The sequence below is a fragment of the Hypanus sabinus genome, chromosome 4 (assembly GCF_030144855.1).
Source record: "Hypanus sabinus isolate sHypSab1 chromosome 4, sHypSab1.hap1, whole genome shotgun sequence".
Taxonomy (NCBI): Eukaryota; Metazoa; Chordata; class Chondrichthyes; order Myliobatiformes; family Dasyatidae; genus Hypanus; species Hypanus sabinus.
Window position 1 is genome coordinate 29968614 of NC_082709.1, and position 18262 is coordinate 29986875.

The 18262-nt window shown below is 40.2% G+C and overlaps 1 protein-coding gene across 1 annotated transcript in view; it reads right to left on the reverse strand.

Moving 5' to 3' along the window:
• The window catches only part of pde11a (phosphodiesterase 11a), a 221211-nt gene that overhangs the window by 183880 nt on the left and 19069 nt on the right, over positions 1-18262 (reverse strand). The window lies entirely within an intron of this gene.

The window sequence follows — 18262 nt, forward strand, 5'->3', positions numbered from 1 at the left end:
ACGGAGGACTGCAGTTTCCCTAATAGAAACTGGGATCTTCTTAGTGCAAGAGATTCACAATAAGATGGGACAGAACTTGTTAGGTGCATCTAGGAGGGTTTTAAAAATGAATACGTAGATAGTCCAACAATAGGAAGGGTGGTACTGGACCTTGTAATGAGCCTGGCCAAGTGACCGATCTTTCAGTGGGTGAGTAGTTAGCAAACAGTGACCACAGTTCCTTAAGTTTAAGACACTGAGTGGAAAATCCTACAAACGATAATGGATTCAGCCCAGTACATTACGGGTAAAGCCCTCCCAACTACTGAGCACATCTACGTGAAACGTTGCAGTACAAAAGCAGAATCCATCATCAAAGATCCAGGCCATGATCTTTTCTCCCTGTGGCCATCAGGTAGAAGGTACCAGTGCCTCAGAACTCACACCAGCAGGTTCAAGAACAGTTGCTTACCCTCAATCATCAGACTCTTGAACAAAAGCGGACAATTGCACTCATTCTACTTCTGGTGTTCCCACAACCAATGGCCTTTCTTTAAGGACTCTTTATCTTGTTATTTCATGCTCTCGTTATTTACTGCTATTTCTTTATACTTGCACTTGCAGTTTATTGTTCATTGACCGTTTACAGTTACGGATATATAGATTTGCCAAGTATGCCCACAGGAAAAAGAATCTCAGAGTTGTATGTGGCGACATGTATGTACTCTAATAATAAATTTTACTTTAAACTTTTGAACGTTGATGTTTTAAGATAGCTATAGATATGGTAAGTATGAATCTTGCAGAGAATATTAATTTAGAGCAGGGCAAATTACTAGAACATTAGGCAGGAACTAGCGAGAGTTCAACGGGAACAGTTGTTTTTGGACAAGTCCACATCTGACATGAGGATGGTGTTTAAAGGCCAACTGCACAGGTGTGTTCCAATCAGAAGGAAAGACAGGAATGGCAAGGTAAGAGAAACTTGGGTGTCGAGAGAGGTGATGAATTTAGTCAAGAAGCAAAAGGGGAAGTATGTAAAGCTTAAGAAGCTAGAATCAAATAGAGCCCTTGAGGATTATTTAGAAGCCAGAAAAGAATTCGAAAAGAGAACTAGGAAAGCCAGGAGGGGTCATGAAAAGTCCTTCACAAGTGGAATTAAAGTAAATCCCAAGGCATTCTATACGTACCTATACATCAAGAGCAAGACGATAACTAGGGAGAGGGTAGGATCACTCAAGGATAAAGTTGGGGTGGGGACCATTTGCTCAGATGTCGAGGACGTGAGTGAGGTAATTATTTACCAAGAGAAGGATGTGTAGGATATGAAGATCAGTGTCGAGTGTATTGATGTGGTTTTGAGGTAAAGGAGAAGGTGGTGTTGAGTCTCTTAAAGAGCATTAACGTGGATATGTCCCAGGGCCTAATGGGGTATTCGTCAAGTTATTGAGAGAGGCAAGAGAAGAGATTACTGGGGCCTTGAACAGTATCTTTGTGTCCCTTCTAGCATCAAGCAAGGTCCCTGAGAACTGGCGAGTGGCTAATGTTGTACCTCTATTTAAGAAAGAAACAAAGGAAAATCCTGGAAACTATAGACCAGTTAGTCTCATGTCCTTGGTAGGGAAGTTACTGGAGAGAATTCTTAGGGATAGGAATTATGAGTATTTGGAAAACCATGACCTAATTAGGGAGAGCCAGTATGGCTTTGTGCAGGGCAGATCATGTTTTACTAACTTGATAAGAGTTTTTTGATGAGATGATGAGGGTGATTGATGAAGGTAGAGCTGTTGATATTGTCTACATGGATTTTAGTAAGGTGTTTGACAATGTTAGTCATAGGAGGCTTGTCCAGAAGATTAAGATGCATAGGATCAATGGCAAATTGACTATTTTGGATTCAGAACTGACTGCCCATAGAAGACTGAGGCTCAAAGAACCTCATTCTAGCTGGGGTCTGTGAATTAGTGATGTTCCGAGAGGTCCTCTGCTGAAACTTCTATTGTTTATGATGTATATAAATGACCTACTGTATATGAAAATGTACAGTAGATGGGTGAGTTAGTAAGTTTGAAGATGATGTGAAGATTGGTAATATTGTAGATAGCATAGAAGATTGGCAAAGAATACAATGAGATATAGATCCATTGCAGATAAGAGCAGAGCAATGACAGCTGGAATTTAACCAGGCCAAAAAATAAAGTATTGTATCCTGGTAAGTCAAATGTAAAGAGTCAGTACACCGTTAAGGGCAAGACCTTAATCAAGTTCATAGCTCCCTAAAAGTCGAAGCACAGGTGGAGTGGCTGGTTAAGAAGGCATATGGCATGCTTGCCTTTATTAGTCGAGGTGTTGAGTTCAAAAGTCAAGAAGTTATGTTGCAGAGTTATAAAACTCTGGTTAGGTTGAACCTGGAGTATTGCATACAGTCCTGACTGCCCATTATAGGAAGGGCAGAAGAGGCAGAAAAGGCAGAAGAGGTTTACCAAGATGTTGCCTGGATTAGAAGGCATGTGCTATAACAAGATGTTGGAAAAACGTGTCTGTTTCCTCTGGTGCGGCGGGGGGCTGAGGGGAGATCTGAAAGAGGTTTATAAGAATATGAGATAGAATAGACAGATGGCATCTTTTTCCTAGCCTTGAAAGTCTAATACCAGAGGGCATGAATTAAGATGAGAGGGGGTAATTTTAAAGTAGATGTGAGGGGCAAGTTTTTTTACACCGAGAGTGGTGGGTGCTTGAAATGCACCTTCTGGGGTGGTAGAGGCAAATACAGTAGGGACTTTTAAGAGATATTCAGATAGGCACATGTATGTGAGGGAAATGGAAGGATATGGACTTTTGTGGGCAGGAGGAACTAGTTTAGTTAGCTATTTGAAGACCAATTTAATAGGTTTGGCACAATGTTGAGGGATGAAGGGCCTGTTCCTGCGCTGTACTGTTCAATGTTCTGTTTTATTTTCTTATTTTAGTTAAAAGAGGTTAAGACGGGGGCACGCTCAGATGCAACAGCTTCTACCAAAGCTGTTACTATCTTTTTTAAACGTATTTTTTTATTGCAAGACCCTTCTGGATAATAAGGACTTAATGCACTGCAGGTCTACCCTATCAGTGAGTTGCTTGTTAACAGAGAAACAGAAGGAGCTGGAGTTGGTGTGGACCGTGAAGCTGCCTGCGACAGAGAGGCATTGGTGTGCATTCTAAAAATGGGTGACTGTCTTAGTCGCTTTTCTTGTGATCGCAAGACCCTGTTGGACATTGGTGGCGTGGAATGTTGCAATTGTAATTCATCAGTTTATTTGCGAACAGTGGAGAAGACAGCAGGTCAGCGGTGTGGCCCTGGTTATAGTGAGGACTAGGCCCCAAGCTGCAGCGTTGCTCAGTTGCAGCCGCCGAGGGGGAGGCATTGGAGTTGCATGCTCCTCCAGAATATCAGAGGCTGTGTGGTGTAGAGTCCTGGCTGGAGCTGGTGCTGCTCCTCCATGTTTGCTCAGCAGAACCCGAGCTGCAAGGTGGTCAGCTGCAGAGTGCTGCAATATTCATGGACTCAGGGACTTGGACTATACTTTTTTGGCGTCATTGCATTTTACTGCTACATTATATACATTTGCTATATCATAGGCGCTTTATGTGAATTGTGCTGTGTGTGACTATTTGTACTGTGTTTTGCACCTTGGCCCCGGAATAATGCTGTTTCGTTTGGCGGTATTCATGTGTGGCTGAATGACAATTAAACTTGAGCTAGCACCTGAACTAGATTTCCAGCTTCTGCAATTTTTCTGTTGATTTTCATTCCTTACTCTTCACTTACTAACAGACCGGTAGTATTTGCACAGAGTAAAAGGAGCGATACAAGGGCTGTGAGCAAGGAGGAACTCATTATCATTCTGTATCTGAAAACTACCTTCCGACTAGCAACACCATCAGTTTTCATGCCACCTTTGAAGTTACATCTAAATGGCTCAGCAAGCAACAAGGATCTCCACACTTCCCTCCCCAGCACTGATCACAGGATTCTAATTACAAAGATAACCATGGACCATCACCCTCTGCTAAAATCAGCATATCCCTACCACCCTTCTAGAATCAGAGTCAGGTTTATTATCACTGACATATGTTATGAAATTTGTTGTTTTGCAGTACAATTCATAAACATTACTAATAATCATTTTTTACTTAATAGAGTTACTAAATTTGCTGATCTCCAGCCATGTGGATACCTGCCATGAATCTCATGGAAATGGCATAATTGTAGTCCCCATGTAATTCCCTGAGAACTCTCATTGTTACATAATGAGGCAAGTATTAAACTTGGGTCTGAATGCCGTCTGACTGCAGGTTTCTGGAAGAGACTCTGCTAAGACTTCAGCCTGCACCAGTATTCACCTTCCTTCACCTGTCTTATGCCAACAACACATTCACGGCTGGAGTTCTCAACCAATGTACTTTCAGCCCATGTAAATATACAGCACATTGAAATCTGCCATTTAAATCAGATTCAAGTTTGTTTCAAATAAGAAGAGAAATTAATCCACCAAGAGTAATATACTAATGAGATGGGGAAGAGAAATTAGAGCATCATGTGTTACATAATGTAACATCAAACTTAATTACATATTATGGGACTTAGCAAAAGTGTTATGTAAAAATCTTCAATTACTTTTCTGTTGCAATCTTAAGGGTTAATGAGGCAATTTTTTTCATTTACAATTTCTCAAGCTAATTAATGATGTCATTACAATGTAATTTTGTCTAATTAGAAAAAGCACACCATTTAGCATTCTCAGTTTAAGTAGGGTAACATTTTGGGTAATATCCCTCTTGCCTTTAATTAACAAATTTATGTTTTATTAATGCCTAAAACTTTTACTTCATAGAATGACGTACTGAATGCTATATAGATAATATAAAAGTAGATACACTCACTGAACTGCACCATTGAGATCTATGTTAAAACTGCACCAGGATTAATTCCTATTACAATTTACACCTTTTGAAAACAAATAAGAAAGAAGTCCCTACAGAAGTTGTAAAGAGCTATAACTTACAGGCTCCAAGAAAGAATGTTTTAGAATAAGAGATTGTCCAGTAATGCTTGATACCACCATTGAACAATGCAGGATGTGTAATTGGACATATATGCAATTAGAATGGAAAATTTGAAGGATTATATTCATTTTTTGAAAAATTGGATGTTCGAATGGATAAATAGTTTGATAGTTTGCAGATTAAAAGAGCTATGTTGGATACAGCTGAAAAATATATTTGGATTGTGTGGTGTAGTTTACCTGTGCCTGTTTGATCCAAGGTCAAGCGCGCGCACGCACACACACACACACACACACACACACACACACACACACACACACACACACACACACACACACACACACACACACACACACTTACACTTCTCTGCCCTTTCTGAATGTCTGACAACAGTTCAAGCTGGCTAAGCAACACACACAAATTGTTCTGTGTGTGTTGCCTGGATTTCCAGCATCGGCTGATTTTCTCATCTTCAAGCTGGTTAACGCTAATCAGAAGATGACTGCCTCTCAGAAGAGGCTTGTGGAAGTGATGAGAGAATACACAGATATGAGAGACTGAATCTGATGTTGAAGGCACTGACCCTGAATATATAAGGGAGGTCATTTCAGTTTCCTGTTGATTCTGGAGGGTTAATGAAGTGAAGAGAAGAAGAAGAAGAAATGTCCTTTTTCCACATGGGGCAGAAATTGCCTTGGTTGATAGCCAAAGATGAGAGGGAGAAGGTAGAAAACGATGCAACTGTTAGTACTTAAGTGCCACTCATATTGATCCACTATCAGTGACTATCAGAAGTGACATTCAAATAACTAGATACTCATTTATAGTCCTCACATCCCTCTCTCCTGTATTCCATAAATTCCAGATTTTCAAACTGTAAGGAGTGTGACTCTGCAACTTGAACATGTGCTGCCTTCAGTCATTAGCCAATTCTTGTGCTTTCTCATCTTCTGGTTAGCCGAGATTCGCATTTGGACACTGAGTAGCAGTGGCTCCTCCCATTTCCGTGTTGTAGTTCTTTGCTCTCTCTCCCTGCAATCTTGCACAACTAAAGGGATGGTAAGAAACCCGTCTACAGCCAGAGACTGGGGTTGCGACTGAGATATGTACCGGTACATTTTCAGTGACAAACCTCCTTCCAAACCTCGCAAGACGGAATGATGATCAAATATACAATGCATTATCAAAATGCAACAATTAACTCTCTTCCAGTAGACAACGCCTGTAAGCAATTGTTCTTTCTACTAAATAGAGAGTGCCTCGGAGTTCTAAAGCACAAGATTCTCGGTGAGGAAAAGAACCCGCATAATCAAGGTCTAATTTAACTGCAGTGTCAGAAAAACTACATTGCATTAGAATTGCCATCACACTCCACTTCCCATATATATTTCCTGCATGCATGAGTAAGTTATCTTCATTTTGAATATGGTGAGGGTGTTGCCAACATCACTGAGAAAACATGACTCAGGTTGGCACCTTTAGCACCCAAGCAACTGGTGTCCATTTCACTCAGCTTGGAACTGATACTGAATGCTGATTGACAAGTTTCCTTTGTTCTTGCCCATGAGCAAGGTACATCAAGAAACTCCATAGCCACACAGAGGATTGCAGCTCTTAATTGGAACTGACACTTGGGTCAGCCAAGGCAGGTTCTGCAGAAGAATCAATAAATGCAGGACATTCCATCATGTGCACCATTCACCCAACTTTCATATAGAACGTATCTGCAGCAACATATCTACTTACATCCAAGAGGCGTAAGTGTTCTAGGAATATTTGCTTGTGAGCCAGGTAGTGGTGGGAGATGGGGAACTCCACCCTCAACAATGAATATATACTGCAAACTAAATAATTTTGGCATCATAGACTAAGCTGTGATCAACAAACAGAAAAGCAACAACATATGCCCTTTCCAGAAGAAAATTTATGGATAGAAAATTACTGACAGCATCTGATTGACAACAGTCTGACATAACGCACTCTTACATTTGTCTTGTGGTAACGTAATAAACGTCTTACTGTTTACTTGTTTACTGTCACTCGAAGCTTCATCAGTAAGTCATCAAACGAGCAGCTGCTGATTGTCTTTGACATTAACAGGCTAGGCAGTGTGATGCTTTAATACGTGCCACAGAAACAAGAGTTGTCACAAGGTCATTATGTAGATTCACATATCTCTGCACATAATTATGATGCCTGAAAGGTTACATTCATGATAAAAGTTTAATATATAACAAGTGAAGCTGGTGAGGTTAACTTAATAAGCATTCACATTTCTGTGTAATTAAGTGGTGATGCACCTGCGTTTCCTTCAGATGAAACAGCAGAAGGTTCTCTGCCACCAGCCACTGCCAGCTCCGAGTTTACTACAAGCCCATTGCCTTGTTTCACTGACACTTCACTCCTACTTGCACGGGACTTGCACTACACTGAAAGTCGGCCACCGAGCTCTCTCACAACTCCTCGTAAAGTAACCAGTTCATCGCATTGCACAGTAGCACAGCGGCTGCATTCCTGGTGGTTTGCAGGTTTGCTTCAAAGGAGATCCAATTAGTCAGGCTGTTGGAGTGAATGTGCCATGGTTTTCGACACCGGCTGCACTTCAGACCTCAGCCTGGAGAAGCCTTCCTTGATCCTATTATCCTCTTGAGGTCAGGACACAGGGTCAACCCAGACCATCTTTTGAGTACCTTCTGCTCAAAGAGTTCTGGGAAGGACCCCACTTCCTCACAACTGTTTCAGAGGGTTTAGAGTGGCTGGAGCTTGGCAACCGTGAGGCCTTCTTTGCTAACAAACAAAATGTTACTTCGTCTTTTGTTCTTGAGAAATGCCGATAATTAGATTTGTACATCCTTCATCTGCAGAAAGAGCACAAAAAAAAACAGAGAGCATGTTAATATAAGCATTGTGGAATTGTATCTTGAATGACTGTTCTCTTCTGTCTGAATGCTGTCACGATCATTATCTGTGCAAAGTGACATGCACATACCTTTGTAGGGAGTAAAGTGGGACACCATTTAAATGGGATATTTTTTACCAATAATATTCTCCTTCTACTGTCCTCTCCGTGATACTGATAGCATAATTCATCTTTAGCTACAGGAGGTTAACTTTTCTTAACAAACAAAACTAAAATGAACAGATGGAGTAATTTTCTCTACATGAATAAGCACTGTGAATGTCATTCATGCCTTGCTATGCCAGCTCATGCAAATCAAACATAATTGACTTATATTCTTTCAAATCAGTGTATCATGATGTGGAACGTGTATACGTCTCCCCCTTATTTTACTTCTCTTCCCATTTTCAGAGAGCTAATTGGTATCCCTTTCTTGCACAGATGAATTTGCTGTAACAAGCAAGTTATATTTAACCTTATTTATGAATCTTCCAGCCAGTAACTTTAACTGTCACATAATGTTTACATCATGCAGCTTGTTTTCGATGGCCTTAGAATTCGAGGCTGCCCCCTAACCCTTTGTCTCTGTATTAGTGTAGGCTTACCCTTATCACACTCTGCAAGCTGTTGGAACTTGTTCCTGTTTAATCCATGATTTCTGGGTACAAGGGCGTCATGTTCACAGTGTCAACAGTCTTCTGTCATGCATGATGCTCTCAGAGGTACCAGGACCTGCTGAGCCTCTCTTCTCTCCATGTCTGTATCAACAAATTCAGGCAGAGACCATCCATGAGCAAGCTTTCTCCGCTGGGTGCCGAGACACAGTGGTCTCAATTGTGCTCTCTATAACTGCTTTCATGACCAGATGTTAGATTTACTAGCTAAGTAGCAATTACACTACCTAAAGAAAATAAAACAGCATCATCAGAGGCAAATCAAAAATTCATAGAATCATAAAAATTTATGATAGAAAAGAGGAGCATTCAACCCTTCATGCCTGTGCTTGATATAAAATTGCTTCTCATCTTAATTACATGGTACACATTATCCATAGCTCTGCTTTGCTATTACATATCTCAAATTTGTTTAAACATAGCAAGGACTTTGTCTTCTATTACACTTCCAGCATTGAGTTGCAAACATTTACGTTCATCTTGGTGAAAAGAAATTCCTTCTCTCCCATCTGATCCTGCTACCAATGACTAAATCTATGTCTCTCCTGAATTTTTTTTTGATCAACTCTGTTCAGAAAATGTGTCCTTCCTGTATGTAAGGTTAGTAGCAATTTAGTAAAAAGCAATTAAACTTCTCCTCAGCCTTTCCCATTTCAAGGAAATTTCTCTCCATAGCTAAGATTTTCCAGTCTTGACAACATCCTTGTAAATCTTTTTACTCGTCCTTATGCAACCACACCTTTCCTGTAATGCAATGACTAGAACCGTACTTGCGGCTCCAGCTGAGGTTTAACCGGTGCTGTATACAATTCAAGCATAACCTTCCTGTTCTAATACCCATAGTCACAAAGTCATATAGCATGGACACAGATCATTTGGACTAGTGTGTCCATGATGACCTAACTATTGTAATGCTGCCTTCCAAGTCATGGTATTTTAAGTGCTCATCTAAATACTTCTTAAATTTAGTGAGAATCCCCAATGAGTGGTGAGGTATGGGGTAATATCTTACTGCAGGAAATCAATCTGACAACCTGCTCCAAAGAAGATCCAGCCTATCCAGTCTTTCCTCTTCAATGAAGTACTCCATCCCAGGTAACATCCAAACTTCCTCTTTACTCTTTTGAATGCAATCACACCCTTCCTATAAAATAGCAATCAGAACAGGACATAGTGCTCCAGATATGACAACTAATATTTTATACATTTGTAGCATAAATTCACAGCTTTTATATTCTAGGCCCCAACTAATAAAGAGAACAACCTGGTATGTCTTCTTAACTACCTTTACTTTTCCTGCTGCCTCTGGAGATCCCTGGATATGTTCACCGAAGTCTCTCTGTGTGTCAATACTTCTGAAGGTCCTGTCATTCATTGTATTATTAGTCCTACTGAGTTACATCATCTCACATTCTTTAGGTATAAATTCCATCAGGATTGTTTTGTATACTTCAATTAATAACAGAAACCATCCCAAATCCTTTTTGAATATTCCCATTTCTTTTAAGGATCAAGGAACAAATATTCTGAGATCCCTCTTTTCCTCTACAGTTCTCAACGTTCTCTCTTTTTTTTGTTGTCATTCCGTTAATTATTTTACACACCACTGTTCTAAATTCCTTTTGCCACTTTTCGTTGTAAAAGTTGACCAGATTATCCACATCTTCTGGCAAGTGAAATCGAAACATAGAAAACCTACAGCACAATACAGGCCCTTCAGCCCACAAAGTTGTGCCAAACACGTTCCTAACTTAGAAACTACTAGGGTTACCCATAGCCCTCTATTTTTCTAAGCTCCATGTACCTGTCCAGGAGTTTCTTAAAAGACCCTGTCGTATCCACCTCCACCACCATTGCCGGCAGCCCATTCCACACATTCACCACTCTCAGAGTAAAAAACTTGAAATCTTATCTCAATGTCAACAATAATAATCAGTATTTTAGATTATTAAGAAACATTTTTTTAAATCACAGACTCTACATTTCAATCTGATTTCTTAATATATACTACAAAAAGAACAAAATATTGAACCTTGTGGAACATCACTGGTATCAGCCTTTCAGTCTTAAAAATTCAAGCCAATCTTTATCTTTTGCTTCCTACCGCTGAGCTGGTGTTTGATTTAATTAGCACCCTCCATTGGTTCCCAAGGCCAATCCATCACTTGGAAGTTTGGAGTTGAATTCCAGTGCCATCTGTAAGGAATTTGAATATTCTTCCCATGGGTGCGTGGGTTTCCTCACAGGCGTTCCGAGTCCCTCCCACAGTCTAAAGATGTACTGGTTAGTAGGTTAGTTGGTCATTGTAAATTGCCCCGTGATTAGACTGGTGCTACATGCTGGGCCGGGAGTACCTATTTTACGCTGTATCTTTAAATAAACAGCAAAACGAATGTTGCAAAATGCCAGAAGAGTGAACTGCAGTAGGGACAACAATGAAAAACAGAAGTTAACAGGCATTTATGGAGTAAATGGAGGGAATAGTATTTTATGATACAGTGCTCAGAACTAGGGTGCTCTGATGTTTCTTAGTCCAATTAATTTGACTTGTCCACATTGAAATCTAATTGCCTACACAATCTGTTTATGCCCCTTTTTAAGTGCACTATTTCCTGTTCCTCCTGATTTATTGATATCTGCAAAAATGATGTTAATTTAAAAATTTTCATCAAAGTCATTAAAAAAGTGATACAGTTGATTTTGCAGGGCAGTCTCTGGAAAGCAGCTCTTGCCATGGTTGCTTTTGTCACGTGTTAACTTTGTAAGTATGTACTCTTTATCCTCACTCTGTCGATAAACTCTCAGTCGATTTTTAATATAGTTATGTGTTCTCTAACTTTTACCAATGATTTTCTGTGTTGAACCTCATCATCCATTGCTGGAGTGCCATAGAGATTGCTTTTACTGTATATTGCTGATGTCATCAAAGAAATTCAATGGAATAATGATGAATTACTGCACCATAACAAGGCCGTGATATCTCCCCACCATAACAAGGCTGCGATACCTCTCAACCATAACAAAGCCGTGATAGCTCTCCACCATAACAAGACTGTGATACCTCTCAACCATAACAAGACCGTGATAGCTCTCAACCATAACAAGACCATGATATCCTTCCACCATAACAAGGCCGTGATATCTCCCCACCATAACAAGACCATGACATCTCCCCACCATAACAAGGCCTTGATATTTTGCTACCATAACAAGGCTGTGATATCTCTCCACCATAACAAGGCCTTGATACCTCCCCACCATAACAAGACCGTGATATTTTGCTACCATAACAAGGCTGTGATATCTCTCCATTATAACAAGGCCGTGATACCTCTCCACCATAACAAGGCCTTGATATCTCCCCACCATAACAAGACCATGACATCTCCCCACCATAACAAGGCCTTGATATTTTGCTACCATAACAAGGCTGTGATATCTCTCCACCATAACAAGGCCTTGATACCTCCCCACCATAACAAGACCGTGATATTTTGCTACCATAACAAGGCTGTGATATCTCTCCACCATAACAAGACTGTGATACCTCTCAACCATAACAAGGCCTTGATATCTCCCCACCATAACAAGGCCGTGATATTTTGCTACCATAACAAGGCTGTGATATCTCTCCACCATAAGAAGGCCGTGATATCTCTCCACCATAACAAGGCCGTGATACCTCTCCACCATAACAAGACCATGATGCCTCGCTCTGAACAACTTGTGTTTGCTCACAGATACATACTGTCATATCTTATTCATACTTACTGATGCTGAGGCACTCTACTGTTAATGAAATTTCTAACTTCCTTAGATATGCCTCTAGTTTCCTTGTTCCTCCTTCATATTTTCTTAAATAATGGAGTGATAGTATTTTTCCAGTCAAATGGTGCAATTCCTGAATCAAGAGTTCATTCTAGATGACATAATATGATATGAATGAATATGTCATGAAGTTAAAATGAGCCTTTTCACAAACCAATTTCATACCATGATTTAATAACAGTACAATTAATAAATAAACAGAAGTTATAATATTGGTGATGAAAATAGTATTTACTGTCCAGAATTCTTCAGCTTTTCAAATTTCAGAAAATAAATGAAAATTTCAATTATTAAATAATTTCCTACATATTGCTTATCAATTACAGCCACTGAACAATGAGAGCTCCTCAATTACTTCTGATTTTTCAGTTAAGTAACTGTTAGAGTTAATGTACATTTCTTTTTCCTCTGGGTTTTAATAACGTAGATTTCAGAAATACTGCAGACCAACTAGTACCCTTCTTTCAACTTCATCTATAAGTATAGATTCAGAAGATTAGTCATCATGTTAGATACGTTCAGAATATTACAATGAATGTGACTTTTTATATTTATTTATCACTTCTCTTGAATTATTTGACAGTTTCTCAGTGCTGTGAATAAAGATGCACTGATCTATCTTTCCAGACCTTTGTTTTTCTTCTGTGTTCCACTTTCAGAATTGTATTTATTTTCAGTTTTCTACAATCACTTTATATGTAGATGTTACAAGGTGCAATGTTCGGATAACTGCAGATTCCTTAACTGACACACACACAATGTACTAAAATGTTTAACCTGACACATGACATTGGGCAGGATCATGGTCACCAGCATCTCATTTTCCATAGGTGCTCCTCACAGGTCAGCTTGTCTCAGCCTTCCACACCTCTGCACCAAAATAGCAAAGTCAGAAATGAAATGGAAGTCATATGCCGATACAAATGACCTCCTGCCCAACATCATCTGCCCTTTGTTTTGCTGTGGCAATAGAAGTACAACTGAAACAGAGGGTGGTTGTGAATGGACACACTGCCAACTGGATACTGGGTGTTAACCTGCATTATCAGCTGCTGATGTTCACATAACAATTTTGCCATGAAATAGTCAAACCTAATTTTCTTTTGTTACATGGCAAAATTAGTTTGCAGTACAGGAGTTGGAATTTTTAGCTTTAATAGAGTTCTTGCTTGTAAAAAATGTGTATAATTTATATTTACTTTATGGTTTTATTCCCCATGATGCTGCTACAGGTTAAGTTTTTCATTGCACCTGTGCATACATATACTTGTGCACAACTTGATCATCCTGAAGTACTGCAGAGCACACGTGCTGAAGGAAACTCTGCCTTTTGCAGGAGAACGGCTAATCCTGAAAATCTTTGTGCACATTCTCTCAGTTTTTCTTTAGCAAAAGAGGAAATGATGGTTATCCCTTCTTTGCACAATTGCAAAGTTGCACAGCATAGCTAACAACTCCATCAGCAACCTATGAAGAGGCCGACGATCTTTTTTTTTGTGTGAGCATCTACCACCGATCATTGTTCTTTCCAATGTTGAGCATATTTCTGCACCCATTAAGAGGCACCAGTAAATCTTACACCATGGAAGACCCACCCTTGAGAAGGAATTGCAAGGATTTCTCTCACTGCTATAAGGGGTCTTGGCTCAAGCAGTATTTAGCCTTTTACACTAGATGCTTGAAGCGATCATTAATTTAGCCTCCCAGGCAATATGGTTCTTGTCCTCATGTTTGAGTTGTGGCAGGTAACCATGGCAATCTATGAAAGGTGTCCGATCTAAACAGCGTACTAAGGATCTAGTGGACAAACTGGCTGGAGCATTTACAGATGTATTCAACCTCTCACTCTGCAGTGTGAGTTTCCCACCTGCTTTTATTGTACCGGTACCCAAGACAATTATGTTGACCTGTCTCAATGTTTGGTATCAATTGTAGTGGAGTGCTTCGTGAGACTGGTTATGGTGCAAGTCAGCTCTTGCATCAGAGACGATCTGAATCCATTCCAATTTACCTACTGCTACAACAGGTTAGCAGCATGTGTGATTTCACTGGCTCTTCACTTTCTGCTGGACCATCGGCACAACAAGAACTCATACATCAGGCTCCTATTCATCCAAACTAATCATCAGTTTTCAAGACCTGATCCTCTGCACCTCGCTCCACAACTGGATACTGGACTTCGTCATTGACAAACCTCAGTCACTGTGAAAATTGCTAACAACATCTCCTCCTCACTGATCATTAACATGAATGCACGTCAAGGCTGCATGCTCAACCCCCTCACTACACACCACCGTGTGGTTAAGTACAGCTCCAGTGCCACCTTCAACTTCTCCGACACCACTACTGTTGTCAGACGAATCACAGGTGGCAAGGAGTCAGTTTATCAGAGCGAGATATTGCATCGAGTTGAGTGGCACTGCAACAACGTCTTGCTGCACGTCAGCAAAACTAAATGCTGACTTCAGGAAGGGGAAAATGTGCCAATTTACATTGATTTACAGTGAAGAGAGCCAGCAGCTTTAAATTCCTGGATGTTAACACATCAGACGACCGGTCCTGAGCACAGCACGTAGATGCAATCCTAAAGAGAACACAACAGTTTTTACTTTTTTAGGAGGTTAAGTGGGTTCAGCTTGTCACTGAACATGCTAGACAGCTTTAACATCTTTTACTGAGATCATCTTGACTGGTTGCATCATGGTCTGGTGCTGCAATGCAAAGGTGCAGGAATGTTAAGAAGCTGCAGAGAGCAGTGGTCTCTGCTCATTACATCATGGGCACATCCATCCCCACCATCGGTCGTATTTACAGGAGGCACTGCCTCAAGAAGACAATACCCATCATCTGGACCATGACATCTTTTCGTAGTTACCATCAGCGAGGAGCTTCCAAAGCCTATAGTCTCACACCACCAGACTACTTACTTCCAGCCACTCAGTTCTTGAGCCAACTAGCAAAGCCCTAATGATCACATCACTACAGTTTATGACCACTGCACTATGTTCCTGTGATGCCATTTTCCATTACAGGAGATCAGAGATGTCCCCTTCTTCAAAGAACAGAGTTTCTCTTCCACTACCATTGATTCTGCCCACAGCTGCATTCCTCCATTACCCAGATATCCACACTCACCCATCTTCCCACTGGCTTAACAGTGATAGAGATCCTCTTGTCATCACCCATCACCCCATGACCCTCCACATCCAACACATTATTCTCCGCTATCTCCACCATCTTCAATGGGATCCTACCATTAAACACATTTTCACCTCCCCCACTCCCATTCTCCACGTTCCACAGGGATCGCTCCCTACACGATTCCCCTCTCCATTCGTCCCTCCCCATTAATCTTCCTCTTGTCACTTATCCCTGAAAGTCGAAGAACTGCTACACTTGCCCATTCACCTTCTCACTCACCTCCATTCAGGGCCCCAAACAGTCCTTCCAGATGAAGCAACACTTCACTTGAGAACCTGTTGTGGTTGTCCACTGTATCCAGTGCTCCCGATGTGGCCTCCTCTACACTGATGAGACATTACAAAGATTGGGGCACCACTTTATTGAGCACCTTCACTCCATCTGCAGAAAGCTGGATTTCCTGATGACCAAACATTTTAATTCCAGTCCCTATTCCTATTACCTCATGCTGGTCCATGGCCTCCTCTTCAACCAGGGTGAGTCCTCTCTCAGTTTGGAGGAGCAACACTTCATATTCTGTCTAGGTTATTTGACAGAATGAACATCAATTTCTCCAACCTGGTAACTTTCCCCCTGCCCCTTCCCTTTTCTTGAATTCCTCACTTAACCCCCCCCCCACCATCTTACTCCTCTTCATGTGCCTATTGCCTCCCAACCAACCCCGCCACCTCCCCCCCCCCCCCACCACTGGTGCTCGTTCTCCTTCCCTTTCTCCCATAGTCCACTCTCCTCTCCTACCAGACACCTTCCTCTCCGGCCCTTTACATTTTACACCTATCACCTTCTGGCTTCTTACTTCACATCCTCCCCCTCCCACCTGATTTCATCTATCACCTTCTAGCTTGTCCTCCTCCCCCTCCCTGCATCTTCCCTTTTCCTTGCCAGTCCTGATGAAACATTGACTGTTTATTCATTTCATTAGGTGATACCTGCGATGCTGAGTTCCTCCTACATTTTGCGTGCATTGCACTGACCACTGATCAATTTGCACTGAAATGAACATTTTTTCTTCAAATTGTGTTTTCTCCTTGTACAATTGTGTATAATTTATGCTTTTCTTGTGAATGCTGCTTATATGATACAATATGCCTGTGATGCAGCTGCAAGAAGATTTTCATTGTACCACGCAGACATGTACTTGTGCAAATGACAACAAACTTCGTAAAAAGACCCTTGAAACCAGCCAAAACATACTTTAAAAAAGGGAAAATATTTAGAACGTAATTATCTGTTTCAAGGAATGTAGTGGAGATGTGAGTTTATCTAAGCAAAGTGAAGTGAGGGTGTAAAGCAGGAAAGTGGAGATCTCAATTGCAATACAGACATCATCTCAGTTAAATGTTGACTGATGTCAGATGTTGCCTGCTGTGATGCTGCCCTCCGGCGTTAAGAGCATGCACTAACCCTGTTACCAATCAGAAGCATTTTGCTTCAGAAATAGGAGCTTGTGCCATAGACACTACTATTTTTAACTTTATGGAGTCTACAATCAGCCAAAACGTACCTGCCATCTTGCCCAATTTTATTCCTGTCCTAAGAGGAAGCAAAATGGTTCTTGTTAAAGCTCTTCATGTTGAAATTTGAGTGGTGCTGAGAAAGGCCAAAGTGGATGGTGCATACTTACAAGATAATTACTGCCTGACAAGATCACATTTTGCATGTTGATCACCAATGCTTTGTAACCTGGACAAAAACTATGTGATACTCCTACCATCAATATCTTCACAGAGTAAGGTGATTGCCAACAAACCTGTATTATTCTGTGAACTGCACTTCGACGATCTCTTCACACAAATGCTGAATGCTTAGTTGAAGATCTTTGATCCCAGCCAGAAAATAAAAATATTCCAGTTAATCCCATGAATAATTTTAACTCAATTTATTTTACTACATGTTTGAGCGTCAGACTAATTCTCTAGGACAGTCACAACCTTAAATCTAGAATCAGGCACAAACAGATGGGCAGAATGGCCTCTGTCAATGCTGCAAATTTCTGTGATTCTATGGATTTTACACAAAAGATAGGTTATCACTTTCTCATCAGAGTATAATGAAAATCTTTGCAGTTAAATAACATCAGCACCAATGTTTCAGTCTATAAAAAACGCTAACTAATCTTAGTACCAATAACTACTATAACCTTTACAATGTATTTCCTTGCAAACATTAAAGTCCCGTGTTGTAAATGTTAAACAAGAGGTAATCAACCAATGACTTTTTTTGTACTGTACCATTGCTAATATTCAGTAGAAATGAGTCTTCTACTTTGTTTAATAACCTTAAAAATAACATTTGGAAATAATCAAAAATATGTATAACTAAGAAACTGTAATATTATTAATTATTATTGCAATTTGATGTGAAATGAAATCATTTACTATTCTTTCATACTTCTGCTCCAACTCAAGATTAATAAACTGTGATATACCAAATACTGGTAATTCCAACACATTGATAACCCTTACTTTATTTAATACCAAAGCTTATCTTTTTCAATATTTGTATATTTTTTAGATTGTACTTACACAAAATCCATGAATGGCTGTATCAAAGGATTTTTATAAATTAATTGAATAAATAAAACCATTAACCTTGTGTAGAAGAGGTTTTTTGACATTGGTTTTGAAAAGATAAA